Source organism: Mus pahari, chromosome 4, assembly GCF_900095145.1.
Source record: "Mus pahari chromosome 4, PAHARI_EIJ_v1.1, whole genome shotgun sequence".
In the NCBI taxonomy this organism is placed as follows: domain Eukaryota; kingdom Metazoa; phylum Chordata; class Mammalia; order Rodentia; family Muridae; genus Mus; species Mus pahari.
This window is the reverse complement of record NC_034593.1, coordinates 45,677,193-45,694,845: the sequence shown is the minus strand read 5'-3', so window position 1 is coordinate 45,694,845 and position 17,653 is coordinate 45,677,193. Positions and strand designations below refer to the sequence as shown.

General features: G+C 42.0%; 1 long non-coding RNA gene across 1 annotated transcript in view; it reads right to left on the bottom strand.

Annotated features, from left to right (window-relative positions):
- Positions 1-12,516: 12,516 nt before the first annotated feature.
- LOC110319802 overlaps positions 12,517-17,653 on the bottom strand; it is a 33,998-nt gene continuing 28,861 nt past the window's right edge. Inside the window, exon 5 of the long non-coding RNA XR_002380428.1 lies at positions 12,517-13,082. This is a non-coding gene — a long non-coding RNA (uncharacterized LOC110319802). The remainder of the gene's footprint in view (positions 13,083-17,653) is intronic.

Here is a 17,653-nt window from a genome sequence, read left to right as displayed (position 1 = left end):
TGTCATAGTCATGGTATATAACAAATTATCTTCAAAATGTGTCAACGATTTTACAACCTGGATGGTCAGCTTCTCACATTTGCATTTCCTACGAGCCTTGAAGAGTTGGCCACCTACTGAGTTTACTTTGTAACTCAATCCAGCTGAAACAAATAACAGATCCCAGCTGAAACAAACGGATGGGTCTTTGGGTTTTGTCTATATAAACACAGAGCTGGAAATTAAACTTTAATCCTTGATCAGAACCTTTGTCTTGGCTCCATATTTCTCTGGTCCGCCTGTCCTATTTCATCCCCAGCACCCCCTTCCAGATGTACCCGGTTCTCCATGGCCGCCACAAACATGGGATGACTCTGAAAAGTTCTGTTTTTAACACATCTCCTACACTGAGGTCTCAGCGGATAAAGCTGACTCTGGATTCTGAGCTCTAGAGTGAAAATGATTTTTTTTCTCTTTCTGGTATTTCCCTCAGTCCCGAAGGCAAGGGTCTGCATTCTTATAATGATAGCGATGCAAAGGACATGTAAGCCACACTGTCACTCCAGTCTACATGTCTGTCACAGCCAAAGGAAATCATGTGACCATAACCCTATCAGCAATATGGGAAAGGACACAATCACACTGAAAGCTGCAAGGTCATCGGCAAAGTATAATTCAATCCTCAAAGCAGCCCTGAAGAAGGTTTCCTATGGCCTCTGTCTAATGATAAGGAGGTTTCTGAACCATGTTACAGAGGGCTGGTGATTTGATTTGGATCATTCTTCCATGAAGGGATACAGGTGGACTTTAGACTCAGAACTTAGTGCAGGCCTGTAAAATTCCTCTCTGTGGCCAGTCAGATCTGCCTGCTTCCACGTGAAGTATGGTGTGATGTCTTATTTACTTTTCATCTGACCTTCCACGAAGTCTACAGCCAGATTCAGTCTCCATCAAAGCCATTATTACTTACAGTTCCCATGAGCACAGACTCGTTTTCTTAGATTTAGAATTTTTTCACTAGAACTCATGGAATATCTTTTTAAAAAAGAAACAAAAAAACAAGCTTCTTTACTTTTTAAAATAAAGAATCAAGGTATAATTAGCACAAATTTTAGAAGTATCAGAATCTATTCAGTGTTTATGGCACTGAATAGTCTTGGGTTTTAGCTGTGGTTAGTGTCCTAGGCTCTACCTCATAGCCTATTAAAGGACACTGTGGATCCAGGATTGTAAGTAATTACTGGGCAGAGTCACTTCCACTGGACCAAAGTGGAAATTGAGTGGCACACAGGAAAACACAAATTTTGGAGGAATGGAAAACTACTTAATGGACAGTTGTCAGTCTCACAAGAGTGACTCAAAAATCTTTAGATTTATAATAAGCTTAAAAGCAGAGATTTTATAATAAGCTTAAAAGCAGAGAGCTGGGCAGATATCAGACCTCTAGGCTTTTTTTGTCAGCTTCCCTGTGGTGATCCTGAGATATCACTTGCCCTGTTCCACCTGGGCCACTCCCACACCACGCGGCCACCCACAATGCGCTCACAATGGCGACTTCCTTCTTTCTCTTCTGGCTTCTCCTGACCCCTACATCAGACCCCCAGCCTGGGAATCTTTGCTCCACCCTCTCTCTTCCACCTTGCCCAGAGTACAGACAATCTTTATTAACCAAACAGGGATAACTTGTGGGGCAAGATTTACATAGCATCATTTGGTGTGAGGATCTCTACAGAGAGGGCAACCAGATCTTGGGGGCCTGTATTTAGCATTTGAATGCATAGCACCACCAGACCAACCCCCTACATCTTTATTCGTGAAATAGGTTCTCTCACCCTGTGGTTCAGGGGAGCCTCAAACTCCCTATTTAGTCCTAGCTCACTTTAAGCCAGACATTCATCTGCCTCAGCCTCCCCCAAGTGGGTGCCAACACTACAGGCATACTCGTAGAGAGGGGATTAGCTGCCACCCCCAGGGGACCAGAAAGAAACACCATTTATTCTAGATGGGGGATTTTCCTATCCACTGACAACCAAACCAGGGGACAAGGATTCAACTGCACCACAAAAGAAGACAAGGTGCCTGGAAACATTAATACCTGAAGCCCAGTAGTCTTTGGTTGTGGTTTAATTTCTTACCACTAATCCTGAAGGGCAAAAGGTCTTCAGGTGTCCACGCAATCTCCAATAGGTAGCTAATTCAAACCACGTGCAAACAGATTTAGAGAGGAAATTCCAGATGGGGAAAAGTCATGTAGGATACTGAGGGAAGACTGCATAAAAAGGTCAATGAACTCTTATGCCCACAGAAGGATGGAAAACTTGTTGGAAGTGCAATGTCATCCTAAACATGAAGTAACATGGATACAGAAACTGGCACCCATAAGTACTGGAGCCACTGACCCCTGGCATCTTTTTTTAATTATTATTATTGGATATTTTCTTTATTTACATTTTGAATGTTTTCCCCTCTCCAGGTCTCCCCTTCCAGAAGCCCCCTATCCCACCCCCCTTCCCCCTGTCTCTATGAGGGTGCTCCCACCCCACCCACTTCTGTCTTCCCACTCAGGCATTCCCCTACATTGGGGCATCGAACACCCTCAGGCCAGAGGGCCTCTCCTCTCACTGATGTCCAACAAGGCCATCCTCTGCCCCATATGTGGCCAGTGACCCCTGGCATCTTTAATAGAAGCTACAGAGAAGCCTGGTGAGAATTTACAGGAGGCTGTCATCTCCTTTATATGCATCTGTTCATAATCAATATCTTCTAGAAAATTAGGAAGTTACTCAAAACAGTTTAAATGTTGAATTCGTAGAGGTTTAATGAAGTCAAGGTTCACATTAATGGAAAATTTAGAACAAACTACAGAGTTATATTAGCCTAGAGGTTTGATCAATTCCTTAATAGGTCAAGTATCAGGAAAGGATAAATGGTAGTGTTTTTTTCAAATAAATATTTTGAATCAATAGTGAGAACTAAAACTAACAATAATTTAATTAATTAAAATAATTTAGTATGCATATAAGTTAAGCTATGAGGTATTTGTAGTACCCCTGGTTCTCTTCATTTTTATTTTAGTCAAGTAAAAATTAAATGCATTTTCACATACAACATGCTATTTTAAAACAAATATACATTGGGAAGATTTACATTACTCCACATTTTTATCAGCCATTTGCATGGTATTAAAATGCTCTTGCTCATTTTTAAGTTTGGAAACAATTATTTACAATAAAGGATTCATGGAGTAAATTCTAGCATACAGATATAGTAGAATACTTTTAAAGAACTAAAAACTAATGTGGTAGACATAAATCTATGTAAATGGAAAGACATTTACACTTCACTGTTGGGGTTAAAATTATAAAACAGTCTGTCTCACATGGGTTCATCATTGCTCAAAAGGAAAGGCATCGTGGAAGAATTAAGCTAAGAAGGACACTCCGTGTTAGGAAGCATACTGTAAGTGAAGAAGTAAAAATAATTAACACCTCTTCTGCTTGCTTCTCAGTATTGCCTACTAATGCTTTTTGTATTCTAAAATGAATGGACTCTACCAAAGTTATCTTTTAAAAGACTATAACTATAACAAGGTGTTTTCGATGTGAAGTAAGAGTTTGGAAATTAAGTAAAGAGCACCTGGTCCTGAGGAGACGGTCAAGACTGAGAACCAAGCAGCACAGAGCACAGAGGGCAAAGGCCAAGGGCACAGCTTAGGGCTCTGCTCAGCCATAGCAATCCTGGTCCCACTGCTTCATTTCTTTGCCATTTCTTTACCCATAAAAGAGCAGAGAGCCAGTGAAATGGCTCATTGGCTATTAGCTCAAGTTTGATAATGCATTTGATCCCCAAGCCCCATGTAACGTTGGAAAGAAACCAACTCCACAAAGTCATCCTCTGATTCCCGTATATGCACCATAGCAGGTGTGACCAAACACACGCGCCATGCACTCTTACACGCCAGTGACAATAAATGAATAAATGCTAAAATCACAGAAAACTGATCTCACCATCCTTCTGTGCCATCAGATGAACACAAGAACAAGAAGTCTTCTTAATGCCAACTCTAGAATAGGCTAAGGTCTGTAAGAACTTGCTTCTTTAAAAACTTTTCTTTTAATGATTCCCGAGATAAAGAGGGGGGAATAAAGAAATGACTGCCCCGTCTCCCTCTTAGCATTGAGTCAGACTAGCAGATAGGTGCCTAGCCCTTCGTTCTCTTCAAATACAGTTCATCATCTTAGTTTCTTTAAAAAAACCAATTCCCTTCCTCTCCTCTTTCCAGGAAAGCTCTTGGGGAAAGTCTTGCTTTATTGCTAATGGCTTTCTTTATGACTGGTTGATCAATTCAGCTGAGATTAATTGAGCATGAAGCTTGCAGCATCTGTGCAGGCATTTATCAAGAGGAGGCAGCCCATCACGCACAAGCCCACCGGCTCTCATTACTGTACTACGGCTTTCATTCCAGCAGGTTGGCATGCACCTGAGCCTCAAGCGGCCAGCAGGCAAGCCTTGCTGCCTGTGCAGGACACTGGAAGGTAGAGACCTCCTATGCCGCTCCCCTCCCCAGCAGAAGGTACCCTGCTGTAGCTGATCTTCAGAAACCCACTATGCTGAACTGACTGCAGTGTCAGGCCAGCATCTTCTGTAACACATTGAAACGCTTTAATTTAATTCAAACCAGACACAGCCTGGATTCAGTCCAACGATGTTCCAGTAATGAAGTACCTTAGAAAATAAATGTTCTTAAAGGCGGTATCTGTATGGACTGTGCACAGTACCTTCATAGGGTTTTGATATAGGATTCCTGCTTTTAATTTATTTGCCATAAGTACAGGTTGCCTTTTGTAGATGAATAAACATACATGATGCGTGCAAACGCACAGCTGAAAGGCACTGTTCTGACGACAATGTTAATAATCACTATATATTTTACACTGTCAGGACTTAGGCAGCAGGCAATGTTGTAAGCCTCTTATTAATACTACAACATTTAATGCTTACAGCCTATTAAGTATAGATCTTCTTGCTTATTTCTTGCTTTCCAGATAAAGTGACTGAACACAGCAAACAAGGATTCCACCTCGACATCTTGTTGTACTGCCTCCCCTGTGTGTATGTGTAGACTTCATCTATACACGTATTTAGTTGCCCCTTACCATTCTTACTCAAACACAGGAATGCAGGAAGTCTTCGACTGGTTAACATCAGCATTTAAACTGTTTACAGTAGGGCCTCTCCAAAGGTGTCACTGAAGTCTAGGTACCCTGTCATTTCCCAGGGCAGAAAGAAAAGAGACAATGCTTTTATCCAAAGCTTGCATTTCCTTTCCTTCTATAGACAGGATTCCGTGTGTGTGTGTGTGTGTGTGTGTGTGTGTGTATTGGTGTCAGTGTCAGTGCATATGTGTGTGTGCCTATGTCTGTGTGTCTCTTTGTATCGATAGCTGTGCATGTGTGTGCGTGTCTGTGCATGTATTTGTCTCTCTGTAGGTGAGTATGTGTGCCTGAATGTCTGTGTGTCTGTGTGACTACTCTCTGAACACTAACAAGTATATATGACATCCTGGATCTTGCACCCCACATTGCTGGCTAATTTTATGTCAAGTTGGCTAGGCCATTGCTACACGGTTACCTTGTCAAACAAGACTGCAACATTTGGGATGACACTCGGGTAGGAATTGGTTTACTCTGAGTAGAAGAGATGGTCCTTCTCATGTTGGCAGACTTCATAAGGCAGTTGATACCCTAAAGAGAGCAAAGATTGTTGAATAGAGGGAATTCTCCAGCACTGGGCCCTCCACCCTGCCCTACAAGGTCTGCTCTGCCTTGGCATCATCCTGCCAGCCTGGCCTGTGTGATTTGGACTTGCAGGCCTCCAAAATCCTGTGAACCACCTCCTCAAAGAGAAAAGATTTTCATAGATTGGTACTTCCTGTGGGTTCAGTCTCCTGGAGACCTCTGAGAACACCTCCTACAGCCAGACAGAGCCTCGAGGCCGTGAGAGCTGTAGCTGGGGGTGAAACTCCATGAGTCAGAGCACCCTGCAAGTATGAAGCCAGAGTGGTGGCTGCTCCATAAGACGTCCCTTGTCCAGATCCCAGGAAAGCACTGTCCACTCAGATGCCCAAGAACAAAGAAGAGGGAAGGAAGGCAGAACTCTGTTCCTTCCCAATATTTAAAGAGACAGGCTGCGAAGTATGCGGTCCTGTGCATGGAAGAAAGCAAGGCTGTGACCTCCATCCTGCCCTGGCCTTTTAAACTCAGCACTGCCGAACTCAACGACAAGGATTCTTGTTCAGTACAAACACATTTAAAAAAAAAGAAAAATGGGAGAAAAACAACAATGACCAAAGGAAATCCTTTGTGGGACACTTCCTACAATTCCATAGCTACCATTCAACCATTCAAGAAAAAAAAAAAAAAAAAAAAAAAAAACCTCACAGACTTTGGCCACCTCATCTGTCAAAAAAAAAAAAAAAAAAAAAAAAAAAAAAAAAAAAAAAAAAAACTTGACTAAACCTAATCTTAATGGGAGATCATTTTCCACTTCTTGTTCAAGTTATTTTGCAAGAAGCAGCGGTCATCAAGGTAGAGCTCGAGTGCCCTCCTGAATGTCTCTGGCTGGAGCAGCCTTTTCATGCTATCTCCCCTACAAAAGGAATGTGCCATCCTTGGGATGAAGAGGCCAAGACCAGAGTCTCTTCAGGCTCTGTGGGCGTGGCACTAAAGGACAGTCTGGAGTTCTGTAACTGTGCTCATCTTCTGACATTCTTACCAACAGGGACAGATGTTGAAAGTAATCCATCTGCATAAAAATCTCCATAAACCAGAGCCTGATTGCTTTGAGTCTGGGGAAAAGTTAGAATGTAGTTCACATCAATCGGAGCCTTCTGGTCAACCTTCTAAGAAGGAACAATCCAGTGAGTGGCCTGCATTTCTGTATATAAATAACATCTGTGATGTTAGGATGTAAGCTGCCTCCAGCATATGGCTTCCTAATCTCCTACAAATGCATGTCTGATGTGCTGTGGCTCTCCTCTTAGCATAACAACAAGCAGGGTATACAGCCCATGTGCAAGTGGAACTTTCTTTTCAGAATTCTGCCTGACTCAAAAGGCCTATTATTGTATGTAAATGTAATTCAAGATTATTTCTGTCTTTGTGTTTAAATATTGCATTGAGACTTTCAATCAAGAACATACATTTCTCATGTACAGCTATTGGCTTAAAAGTATACTGAAAGATGCATTAGTCTATGAAGTTGAATTTTATACAAATCTATTGGGGGAAAAAGAACGTTTTCTACAGAGGTTTAACTCTCTTATTTGTTCAATAGGTTTATTACCTGTCTGCCCTCACTGTGGCCAATTACAGCCTGACGTTTGCAATATTGGAACAAAGTTTGAAGAGTAGCCCACCTGCAACTGACAGAGTTCCCATTTTGTAAGTGGCTGAGGTTCAGCTACTGATTAGTTTTAAGTGAAGTTTTCAGCTAGATTCCCATTTCAGTTATGGCTCAGATCCCTGCTTTAAGGCTCACCGTGGGCCAAATTTAGCTTAACAAATTCCAATGAGGAAAAAGTCCACCGGAAGACAGCCACACCCACTGGAGAGAAGTAGGGAGCAAAAGAAGGAAGATGCTATCTGCTCTGGAAAGGGAGGGATCGCTTTTCCTCCCTCCCACCACACTCTTTTTTTTTTTTGTTTTGTTTCGTTTTGTTTTGTTTTTTCAAGAGAGGGTTTGTAGCCCTAGCTATCCTGGAGTTCACTCTGTAGTCCAGGCTGGCCTCGCCTGCCTTTGCCTCCCAAGTACTGGGATTAAAGGTGTGCAGCACCACTGCCTGGCTCTCCTTCCACACTCTTCACAACACATCAGATACCATAGTGGTGCTCACAATTGAAGAATCTCAGACGTTGAGTGCAATGTTCCAGCAGCTCAGCTGACTGTCCCCAAACCACAGCTCTGCCTTCAGAGAAAGGGAGGCTGGGCTTTCCTGGAGGCACATAGCTGTGGTTTCCTGAGTCACACCCCAGATGAGCTGGGTTTCCTGTAGATGTGCCCTGCTGCTGGTCTATGCAGTAGGTTTTCCATGTGGTGAATACAGTCTAGAAAACAGAGATGGACGGGGGTATGTTGTGTGGGGGAAACGTTCTGCAGAGGAAGACACCAAGATTTAGAGAGGTTCAGTGCTTGCTGAAGGTCACAGCCAGAAAGTGGAAGAGGCAGGATTCTACTCTAACGGTCTAGTCTAGAGGTCAACTGCTGTCACCACGTCACATCTGAGTGGGCCACACTTTCCATCACTCTCCTCTGAACCCTAACCAACCCGCCCGTCACGGAATGCCTTGCCCCCCGCCCCCCAGTTGACCAAAGTCAAATAGGCTGTCTTTGCTTCCATCTTCAAATGGGCTCCCATACAAAATGTGTTCAGTTCCAGGTCAATGTCTATCTTGCTGTCGCTGCCAAAGCACTTCGGGAAGCTGTTGACATCACTCCTTCATGCCTCTCCTACACTTGGACTACCAGGAAGCCTCTGATTTCACCGAGGTCAACGGCCTTGCCAAAGTTGCTGAGTAGGCACTTTTTTCGATTCTGCTCTTGTTTTTCAGCCCCATTTCCACTGGCAGTGATGCCCTTGCTCCTGGATCTTGACATTCCTTTGGCAACCTCATTGCTCTATCTTCTGGCTCACTGCTGGCTTTCCTTAACCAGCTTTGAGGATCCCTGCAGATCTGCCCATTGAGTAAATTCCAGTGATTGCCAAATCTTCACCTCCAAATCAGTAACAGCCCATCATATACTGTCTACCATTAGCCCACCCTCACATCTAGGACCCAGCTCAGTCTCAGGCTCAGCCATACTGCCTTCTGCTTCATGTCTCCAAGTAACACAGCCTTTCTGATCTGACTCTTACACTGAGCAACTGCACGGTCATTATCCCCTCCTCTAGCAAACTGAATCATTCTCCTTTTTCCTCTGCTCATCTTCAGATCTTCATGTAGATCACTTCTAAGAAGTGGGGATCCCTTTGCTTACTATCAGATCTGGGTAAATTTCCACACCCCTCTTGCTATTTCGATGTTTCTTTTCTCTGTATCCTCGAGATTTGAAGCTTAAACTCCCACTAATTAGTATAACCAGTCCTAATCCTAGTCAATGAAGATACTCAATAAATATTGGGCATGTAGAAAAGGAATGGGGGGAGGGAGGGAGGGAGGGAGGGAGAGAGGGAGGGAGGGAGGGATAGATAGAGGGAGGGATTGAGGGATGGAGGGAGGGATGAATGGATCGAGGGATGGGAATGGCAGTGTAATTTATTTAACCTAGTCTCAGGATGTTCTTCAAATGTAATGAATCAAAAACTCAGCAGTTAGCATTAAGAGATATCACATGCATCTCAAAGCCCTGCTTTCAACTCAACCATGTCTGTCCACTGCAGGAGTTTCTGCTCATCAGCACAGAAACTTTACCTTATCTCTTACCTTCCACACATGGCTTCATTTCTGGCTTAACCCTCCTCACTTGCCATGGACAGACTGCTTTAGAGGATCTCATCTCACAGTTGTGGAATCTGGAGACCAAGCTGTATGCGGCAGAGTCAGTATGTCCCAGGGCCTCCCTCTGTGGCTTTCAGACACCTGCTCTCTTAGTTGGGGTTTTATTGCTGTGAGGAGACACCATGGCCAAGGTGACTCTTACAAAGTCAAACATTTAATTGAAGCTGGCTTACAGTTTCAGAGGTTGAGTCCACTATCATCATAGTGGGAAGCATGGCAGCATGCAGGCAGACACGGTGCTAGAGAAGAAGCTGAGACTGGGTACCACACTTGGCACACTTTAAGCATATGAGACTTCAAAGTCCACCTCCACAGCGACACACTACCTCTAGCAAGGCCACACCTACTCCAAGAAGACCACACCTGAGAATAGTGTGGCTTCTTATGGTTAAGTATTCAAACACATGAGTCTAGGGGGAGCCATCCCTATTCAAACCACCACAATCTGTAACATTTCAAATTAACTTGGTATGTTAACAATAGGTTCATTCTAATACTAACGAATTGAAGAGTTGTTTGTTTGTTTGTTTGTTTCCAAATGGGATGCTGGATTAAATGAAGCTTTTTCTATATTTGTGGGGAAAATATGGTTTTTCCTTTCTGGCTTATTAATATACTTAATAACATTGGTTGATTACTGGATGGTAAACCAACATACTTGGAATAAAGACTGCTTAGTTATGATAATGATTCACTTTAGACATTTTGGGGTTAGATTTCTTAAATAAATAAATATTTATTTATTCATTTATATATTTTATTTATAATACATGAGTACACTGTAGCTATCTTCAGAAAGCCTAGAGAGGGCCTTAGATCCCATTACAGATGGTTGTAAGTCATCATGGGGTTACTGGGAATTGAACTCAGAACCTCTGGAAGTGCTTTCAACCACTGAGCCATCTCTCCAGTCCCAGATTTCTAAAATTTGATTCTAATATTTTTGCACCTGTATTCATGAGTGGTATTGGTATATGGCTTCATTTTTCTTGGGATATTGTCTCTCATTTAGTCTCTAGACAATGCTAGTCTTGTTAACTGAGTTGGTAAACCTTCACTGTAGAATTTCAGAAGAATTTGTAAAAAAAAAAATGGTACTTATGGTTTTTAAATATTTTTTCAAAAAAACCCCATGGAAGCCATTTAAAACTAGAGCTGTCCTCACAAGAAGACTTGTAAGCTACAAGTTCATTATTTTAATAGATATACAGGTAACTATATAGGTGGGTTCTGTTTTAATTAAGTTGTCAAATTTATCAAGTTGTTCATGATATCGGTGTCCTCTTACTGTCTCTACTGATACAGCCTTCGCCATTCTTGAGACTGGTAATTTGTGCCTTTCGTTTTTTTTTTCTAGGTAGCTCTGCCTATAAGTTCACACGTCTAGTTGACGATTTCAAAGAGGCCCTTCAGTTTCATTGTTTTCTCTATTGTTTTTGATTTTTAGTTTCTTGATTTTCATTCTTATATTTATCATTTTCTTTGCTCACTTTATTTCACTTATATTGTCATGTTTTAGTCTTCTATCCTCAATAAACTTTGCATTTTCTTATTCTTATTTTTTTATTTAAATGACAAATTATTTTGTAGAGATTTTAATGAAGACTAAAAATCTTACATATTTGTCTTTATAAACATTTGGATCTCTTTACTCCTTAGGATTAGGGTAGATTTATATCTGACATCATTTCCCTCTACACAGACTCCCATCATCCCCCTCTGCACAGACTCCCATCATCCCCCTCTGCACAGACTCCCATCATTCCTCTCTGCACAAAGGACATCATCACTCTCCTCTGCACAAAGGACTCCATCATCACTCTCCTCTGCACAAAGGACTCCATCATCACTCCCCTCTGCATGAAGGACTCCATCATCACTCCCCTCTGCATGAAGGAATCCATCATCATTCTCCTCTGCATGAAGGACTCCATCATCACTCNTGAAGGAATCCATCATCATTCTCCTCTGCATGAAGGACTCCATCATCACTCTCTCTGCACAAAGGACTCCATCATCACTCCCCTCTGCATGAAGGGCTCCATCATCACTCTCCTCTGCATGAAGGACTCCATCATCGCTCTCCTCTGCATGAAGAAGGATTCCATCACCACTCTCCTCTGCACAAAGGACTCCATCATCACTCTCTCTGCACAAAGGACTCCATCATCACTCTCCTCTGCATGAAGGACTCCATCATCACTTTCTCTGCATGAAGGACTCCATCATCACTCTCCTCTGCATGAAGGACTCCATCATCACTCTCCTCTGCACGAAGGACTCCATCATCACCCTCTCTGCATGAAGGACTCCATCATCACTCCCCTCTGCATGAAGGAGTCCTCTTACATTTTCTTCTGAGTATGTGCATCATAAGTTGTCTTAACTCCTCAATTTCTGAAAAGATCATTAATTTACCAACATTTGAAAAAGACATTTCCTGAGATATAGTCAACTCCTGTTTCTAAAGGCCTTTTCTTCTATGGATTAAACCAACTGAAATTTGAAAACACTTAGGGGGAAAATTTGTGTCTGGACTGAACATGTAAAACTTCTTTTGTAGTTACTCCCTGAACAACACAGTAAATTAACTATTTGCACAGATACTTTATTCTACATAGAAGTGCCTCCAAAAGTTAGACACAAAAGATTAAGCATTCCCTCTGCTTTCTCCCACCCCATCACCTTTGTTTTCAGACATGGTCTCTCTCTGTGTATAGTCCGGAATGTCCAGGAACTCACTATGTAGATCAGGCTGGCTCAGACTCACAGAGATAATCCTGTCTGTACCACTGCCTCCTGAGATCACATCTCTCTCTCTCTCTCTCTCTCTCTCTCTCTCTCTCTCTCTCTCTCTCTCTCTCCCCTGGTCTATGAGAGATGCAGGAGCAAATCACCTACCAATACCCAGGAAACACTGTCAGGTGACCTGACCCACAGGTTTGTTTGGCTTTGCTCTATAATGATGGCGCCACAAATTGAGAATTTCAGCATTGTTCTTTGTATTCTATAAATATTTTTTATATTATTCTGGCACAATTATGTAACTTATAAAAGTAAATATTTATCTCTGGGGAATCTTGTTTTCAATATTTGTTAGGGCCAAAGCAGTGCTCACTCTACACATTATTATTCTATTAGCTACGACAGTTTTTTCGAGTATCTGACTCAGTGTTTTGAGTATCTTGGGTTTCTCAGGTCCAGCAAGTAGGAACAGGTACCGTGTGTACAGCAGCTGTTGCCCCCTTCCACCCTTTGTTTGGTTCTTCACAGCCTCAGGTAGTTTCCTTATCCATGCATATTGGTCACCACTCAAGTACACAATCCTGGCAAGAACCCCAGAAGATCTCTGGGGTTCTCCCATGCAGCAGTCTTCTCTCTTACATTCTAGAAGTTGATATCAACCACCTCAAGGCTCAAGGAACCAAACAAAAAGGGGGACCAGAGTACTGTAAGGGCCAGAGAATGGGGAAGAGGGCCACAAAATGCTGTCGTCTCAACATGCCACAGCCATTGTACATGTGAACTCAGAGTGGCTGTGGTTACCTGTAAGAGACACAGACAAGATCAAGCCAGTGAGGGGTTCCCATAGCGAGGAGCTACTGGTGGGTGTCCATGCAAGAGGGAGCCATTCTTCTTCACAGCTATGGCTGCGGTCAGGTTGCTGGTACCCATGCACTACACTAAGTGGACTTACTGGTTTATAAAATCAAGTGAAGAAGACACGGAGGTGAAAAGGCACCTATTAGAGAGGCATGGGGAAGTGGGGGATGGATCTGAGAGCGGATATGACCAGGATGCATTGTATGTATGTATGAAATTGTCAAAGCACTTTTTAAAAAAATTTTTCAGTTAAAGATAAAGAGTAATTCCCCAGAGCACCCCTCTGCCTTCTGCTACAGAAGGGACCACTGCTGTCTAGAACAATGGTTCTTGGTTCTGTATTAGATTCTTTGTACCGCCAGTCTTTCCTCATTCGGCTTTATGTTTATGTGAGCCATCTGTGGAGTTGCTTATCATTGAGGGTAGTTAATTACGCTGCTCGTAATACACTATAGTTCATTTGTGCATTTGATTGCTGCCTGACGTTTATACTAGCCCTAGTTAAGGCATAACTGCCACTATGAATATTATCTTAAATGTCTTCTGTTGGACACCTGTGAGGTAAGCAGCTGAGTCACAGGGACAGCAGGTACTCAGTTTTTTCAGAGCTGTCCCTGTCCAACGTTATCTAAAGCTGCTGAGGGCATAGCATACTCCTCCAAAAGTGCACAAGAGTCCCAGCTACCCTGGAAAGGCTGCCGTTATATTTCATACCCAAAAGTTAGAAACAAGCTGTCAGAGAATAGGGAATTAGTTAAACAAATCATCTATTCTCACGCAGTGGACTAGGAAATAGCCATTTAAAATATTATTCTCAAAGCATTTTTAAAGATATGAAGAAATGACTACTCTGTACTAACTGAGGAAAAAAACAGGTTGTAAAATAGTGGTACAGTTTATACTCAGTGTTGCTTAAAAATAAAATGAATGAATATACTCTACCTGCATTAGAAGGACCAAATATTGACCACTGGGGGAGGTTGAATTTCAGATAATTTTTTTTCTTGATAGTTTCCAAATTATTATTTGAAATAATGGTCTTAAATGACCATACATTGTATTTATAATCAGCAAAAAGAAAAAAGTTATAAGTAAAAGTCATTCTGCCTTACATACTTCTTATTTTGTCTTTGAGACTTGGAAAGTTCCCATGGAATGCGCTGGGAAAAGGCCAACCCCCATTTCAATGCCAGTACTATCATGTTTGACTCTTTGCCAACACTAGTGGAGCTGCATGTTTGAGATGAGAAGCAGGCAAGAGAGGACACGCCACAGGAGTGTGGTGGGTGGTTGTCTCGAGGATCCGCTCCATAGAGGGCCTCCGTCACAGATTAAGTGGGTGAGAATTGCCAGATACTAGACCCAACCATTTTCCCATTCCAAGGGCCTCCCAGGAAATCCCTGTGGGCAACCATATAGGGAATACCATCTAGACGTCAGGCCAGCCCTGGTACCCTCACCCATTATTTTGAAGTGAGGAGGGCTGCAGTGGTGGGTGGGAGATGGTGGAGCAATAATCAGAGGCTTCTGGGGTTCTGGATTGGGAAGGGCCTCTGCCCAGCGCGGTGTGATGTCGCCTTTACTTTTCCATAGGATGGAGTAGGAAAACTTAACATCTGAAGCCCCTAGAATATAAATATAATTTATATTTAAGTGTTATACACTAATATAATTTTGATATTTATATTTCCATTGAGCCATCACAATGAGAGGTGATGAGGTAGAGTGACCCACAATGGCTAAGCACTTTCTGTTCCTCTGAAATCACTCCAGGTCATTCCCACATCTCTATCATCAATACTTTCTATTACTAAGAGTTTACATTGTCTAGAACTATATATAAATATAACTATAAGGAGTTTGTCTCCCTTCACATACCATAATTACTTTGAAAGTCATCCATGCTACTGTACATTACTAACATGTTCTGGATATCTGTTCTCTGTTTGGAGTTATTGTACACACAGCAGTAGATAAACATGCATACGCCAGTCTTTGAGGATATATGCTCATGCTCAGGTTTGTTGTGTAGACATTTAGGAGTAAAAATGGCTATATTATATGACATGTATAAGCTTAACCTTTTGGGCAACTACCAATTTGTTTCCCAAAATATTTGTTCCATTTTAAATTTCCATGATGTCTGGAGATACCAATTTCTATACATTTTTTTCAACACTTGGTACAAGTACAGTAATTCTCTTTAACCATCTTAGAGGTTCATAGTGACATCTCATTGCAGGCCACATCCTTAATGGCCAATAATAACCTTGGACTTTTATATCACATTATGATATTTCCTTTTATATTAAGAATATTCTCAGTGGTCAGTTCCTACTTAACACACAAAGGGCTAGGATTCGATTCCTAGCACCACAAAAAAACTAAAAATAAAAAACAGAGAATTATTTTTAATGGGATATAAATTGCTAGTTCCTGGCATAGAAATCTTCAAATCCTTAAGCAATAGGAATGACTGCTCTTGTTCTCATCTTTAACCCTGGTTCATGGCACAGAATGTCTGGTCCTTCAGCATTTCTGGGATGATAAAAGGTTTGTTGTTGTTGTTGTTGTTGTTCTCTTGCTGGGGGGAGGTGCTGCTACACAGGAGCTGGTCACCCAAAAACCATGGCACAGTGAGAAGCTGGAACTTCCATCCCCAGGCCCCGTGCTCCAGAAAGCGATGGCTATAATCAAACAGAGAGAGAGAAAAAGACTTGTGTTCCCCCTCCCTTGCTATCCCATCCCCATGCCCCAATCCAATCACTTTTAATGAGAAAAATGTTTGAACAGACATTTTGCCAAAGAACGACTATAAATCAAACCACAGAGCATGCATGCCTGGCATCACTGCAGTGGGTATTGCTTTGAAGGCGAACCAAGCTAGTATCATTGTAATTTCCATTTTGCAGATGAAGAAACAGACTTAAAGAGGCCAAATGGCTTATGATGATAGGTTTATCTGGCCAATAGAAAGTCTATATACACTTGCACTCCAACTCCAGCATAGTGTTTTTTCATGGTGTACCTTGTAATCTGAGGGCCTGCCGTGATTCTAGAGCAATATCCTGGGAGAAGCTTTAGAAAGAGAGGTGGGCCTCACACGAGTCACAGTAATTAATGTACACATGGGTAAGGTGGGAAGTCAGGCATGGTTAAGCAAACCTGGATCAGAACGTGCTGATCCGGGGGCACATGAGGCTGACGAATTGGGACACAGGAGCTAGTGTGCCAGAAGTCGGTGTGCATCAGAAGGTCACTATGAGGCAAGTGACACACTGCAGACTTCATGGCTGAACCCCACACGAAAGCAATAAGTAGAATGATAGTTACCTATGGCTGGGGGAAGAGATGTGAAGGAGACATTGGTCAAATGGCTCACGGTTTCATATGAGAGGAACACATTCAAGAGGACACTGTACAATGCAATGCCTGCACATACACACTCAGTGCAGTTTGACGGATTCTTTGAAACTATTAAGGGTTTCAGTGTTTCCCTCCCCCCAGGAATCATGTGAAGTAGTGAGTGTGTTGATTAGCAATGTATGTATCAATTTATGAGCAATATATATAATTTCTACTTGTAAATTAAACACAGACATGTTTAATAAATGGCACTGCAAAAACTGCCTTAAAAAAGAACTTTTTTTCCCCCCAAATTGAGTTATTTGCAGAATATGACAGACTTAGTATCACACACAGATGGAGAAGCCAGCTCCAGGACAAAGAGCAAAGCCTGAGAACCTCGGTAGAGACAGTCATGACCACACACACACACACACACACACACACACACACACACACGCGTGCATACACCATACACATACACACCATACACATACGCATATACCATACACACACACACCATACGCATACACACCATATACATATGCATATACCATACACACATACACACACTTATACATACACATACCCATATACACACACACACACACCATACACACACACCACACACACACATCATACACATATGCATGCACCCCCACACACACACACACACAACAATACACACTACAGTGGATGAAAGAAAGAGAGTAGGTACTCCATCTGCCACCAAGCACCTTATAAGGCACATATGGAACAGCAGTGTTTTACAACAGATCACTCCAGGAATATGACATTCAATTGCTCTTAGAGAAATAAACAAACAAACAAACAAAATCACTGGTAGGAGTTGAGAATTAAAATGTGATTAATTTGGCTTTTATGCTTTTTTGCTCTCAATTTCTTTTTTAATTATACTCTGAATAATCTCAAGATGAATAGCCAGATTTTAAAGTCTTATTTAAATCTTCAATCATTAATGAGGGGGTGTTTGTTTGTTTGTTTGTTTGTTTTTTACTTGATTGCACTGTTATAAAAATCCTGGAGTATCAGGAGGCAGAGGCAGGTGAATTTCTGAGTTCAAGGCCAGCCTGGTCTACAGAGTGAGTTCCAGGACAGCCAGGGCTACACAGAGAAACCCTGTCTCGAAAAAAAATTTAAAAAAAAAA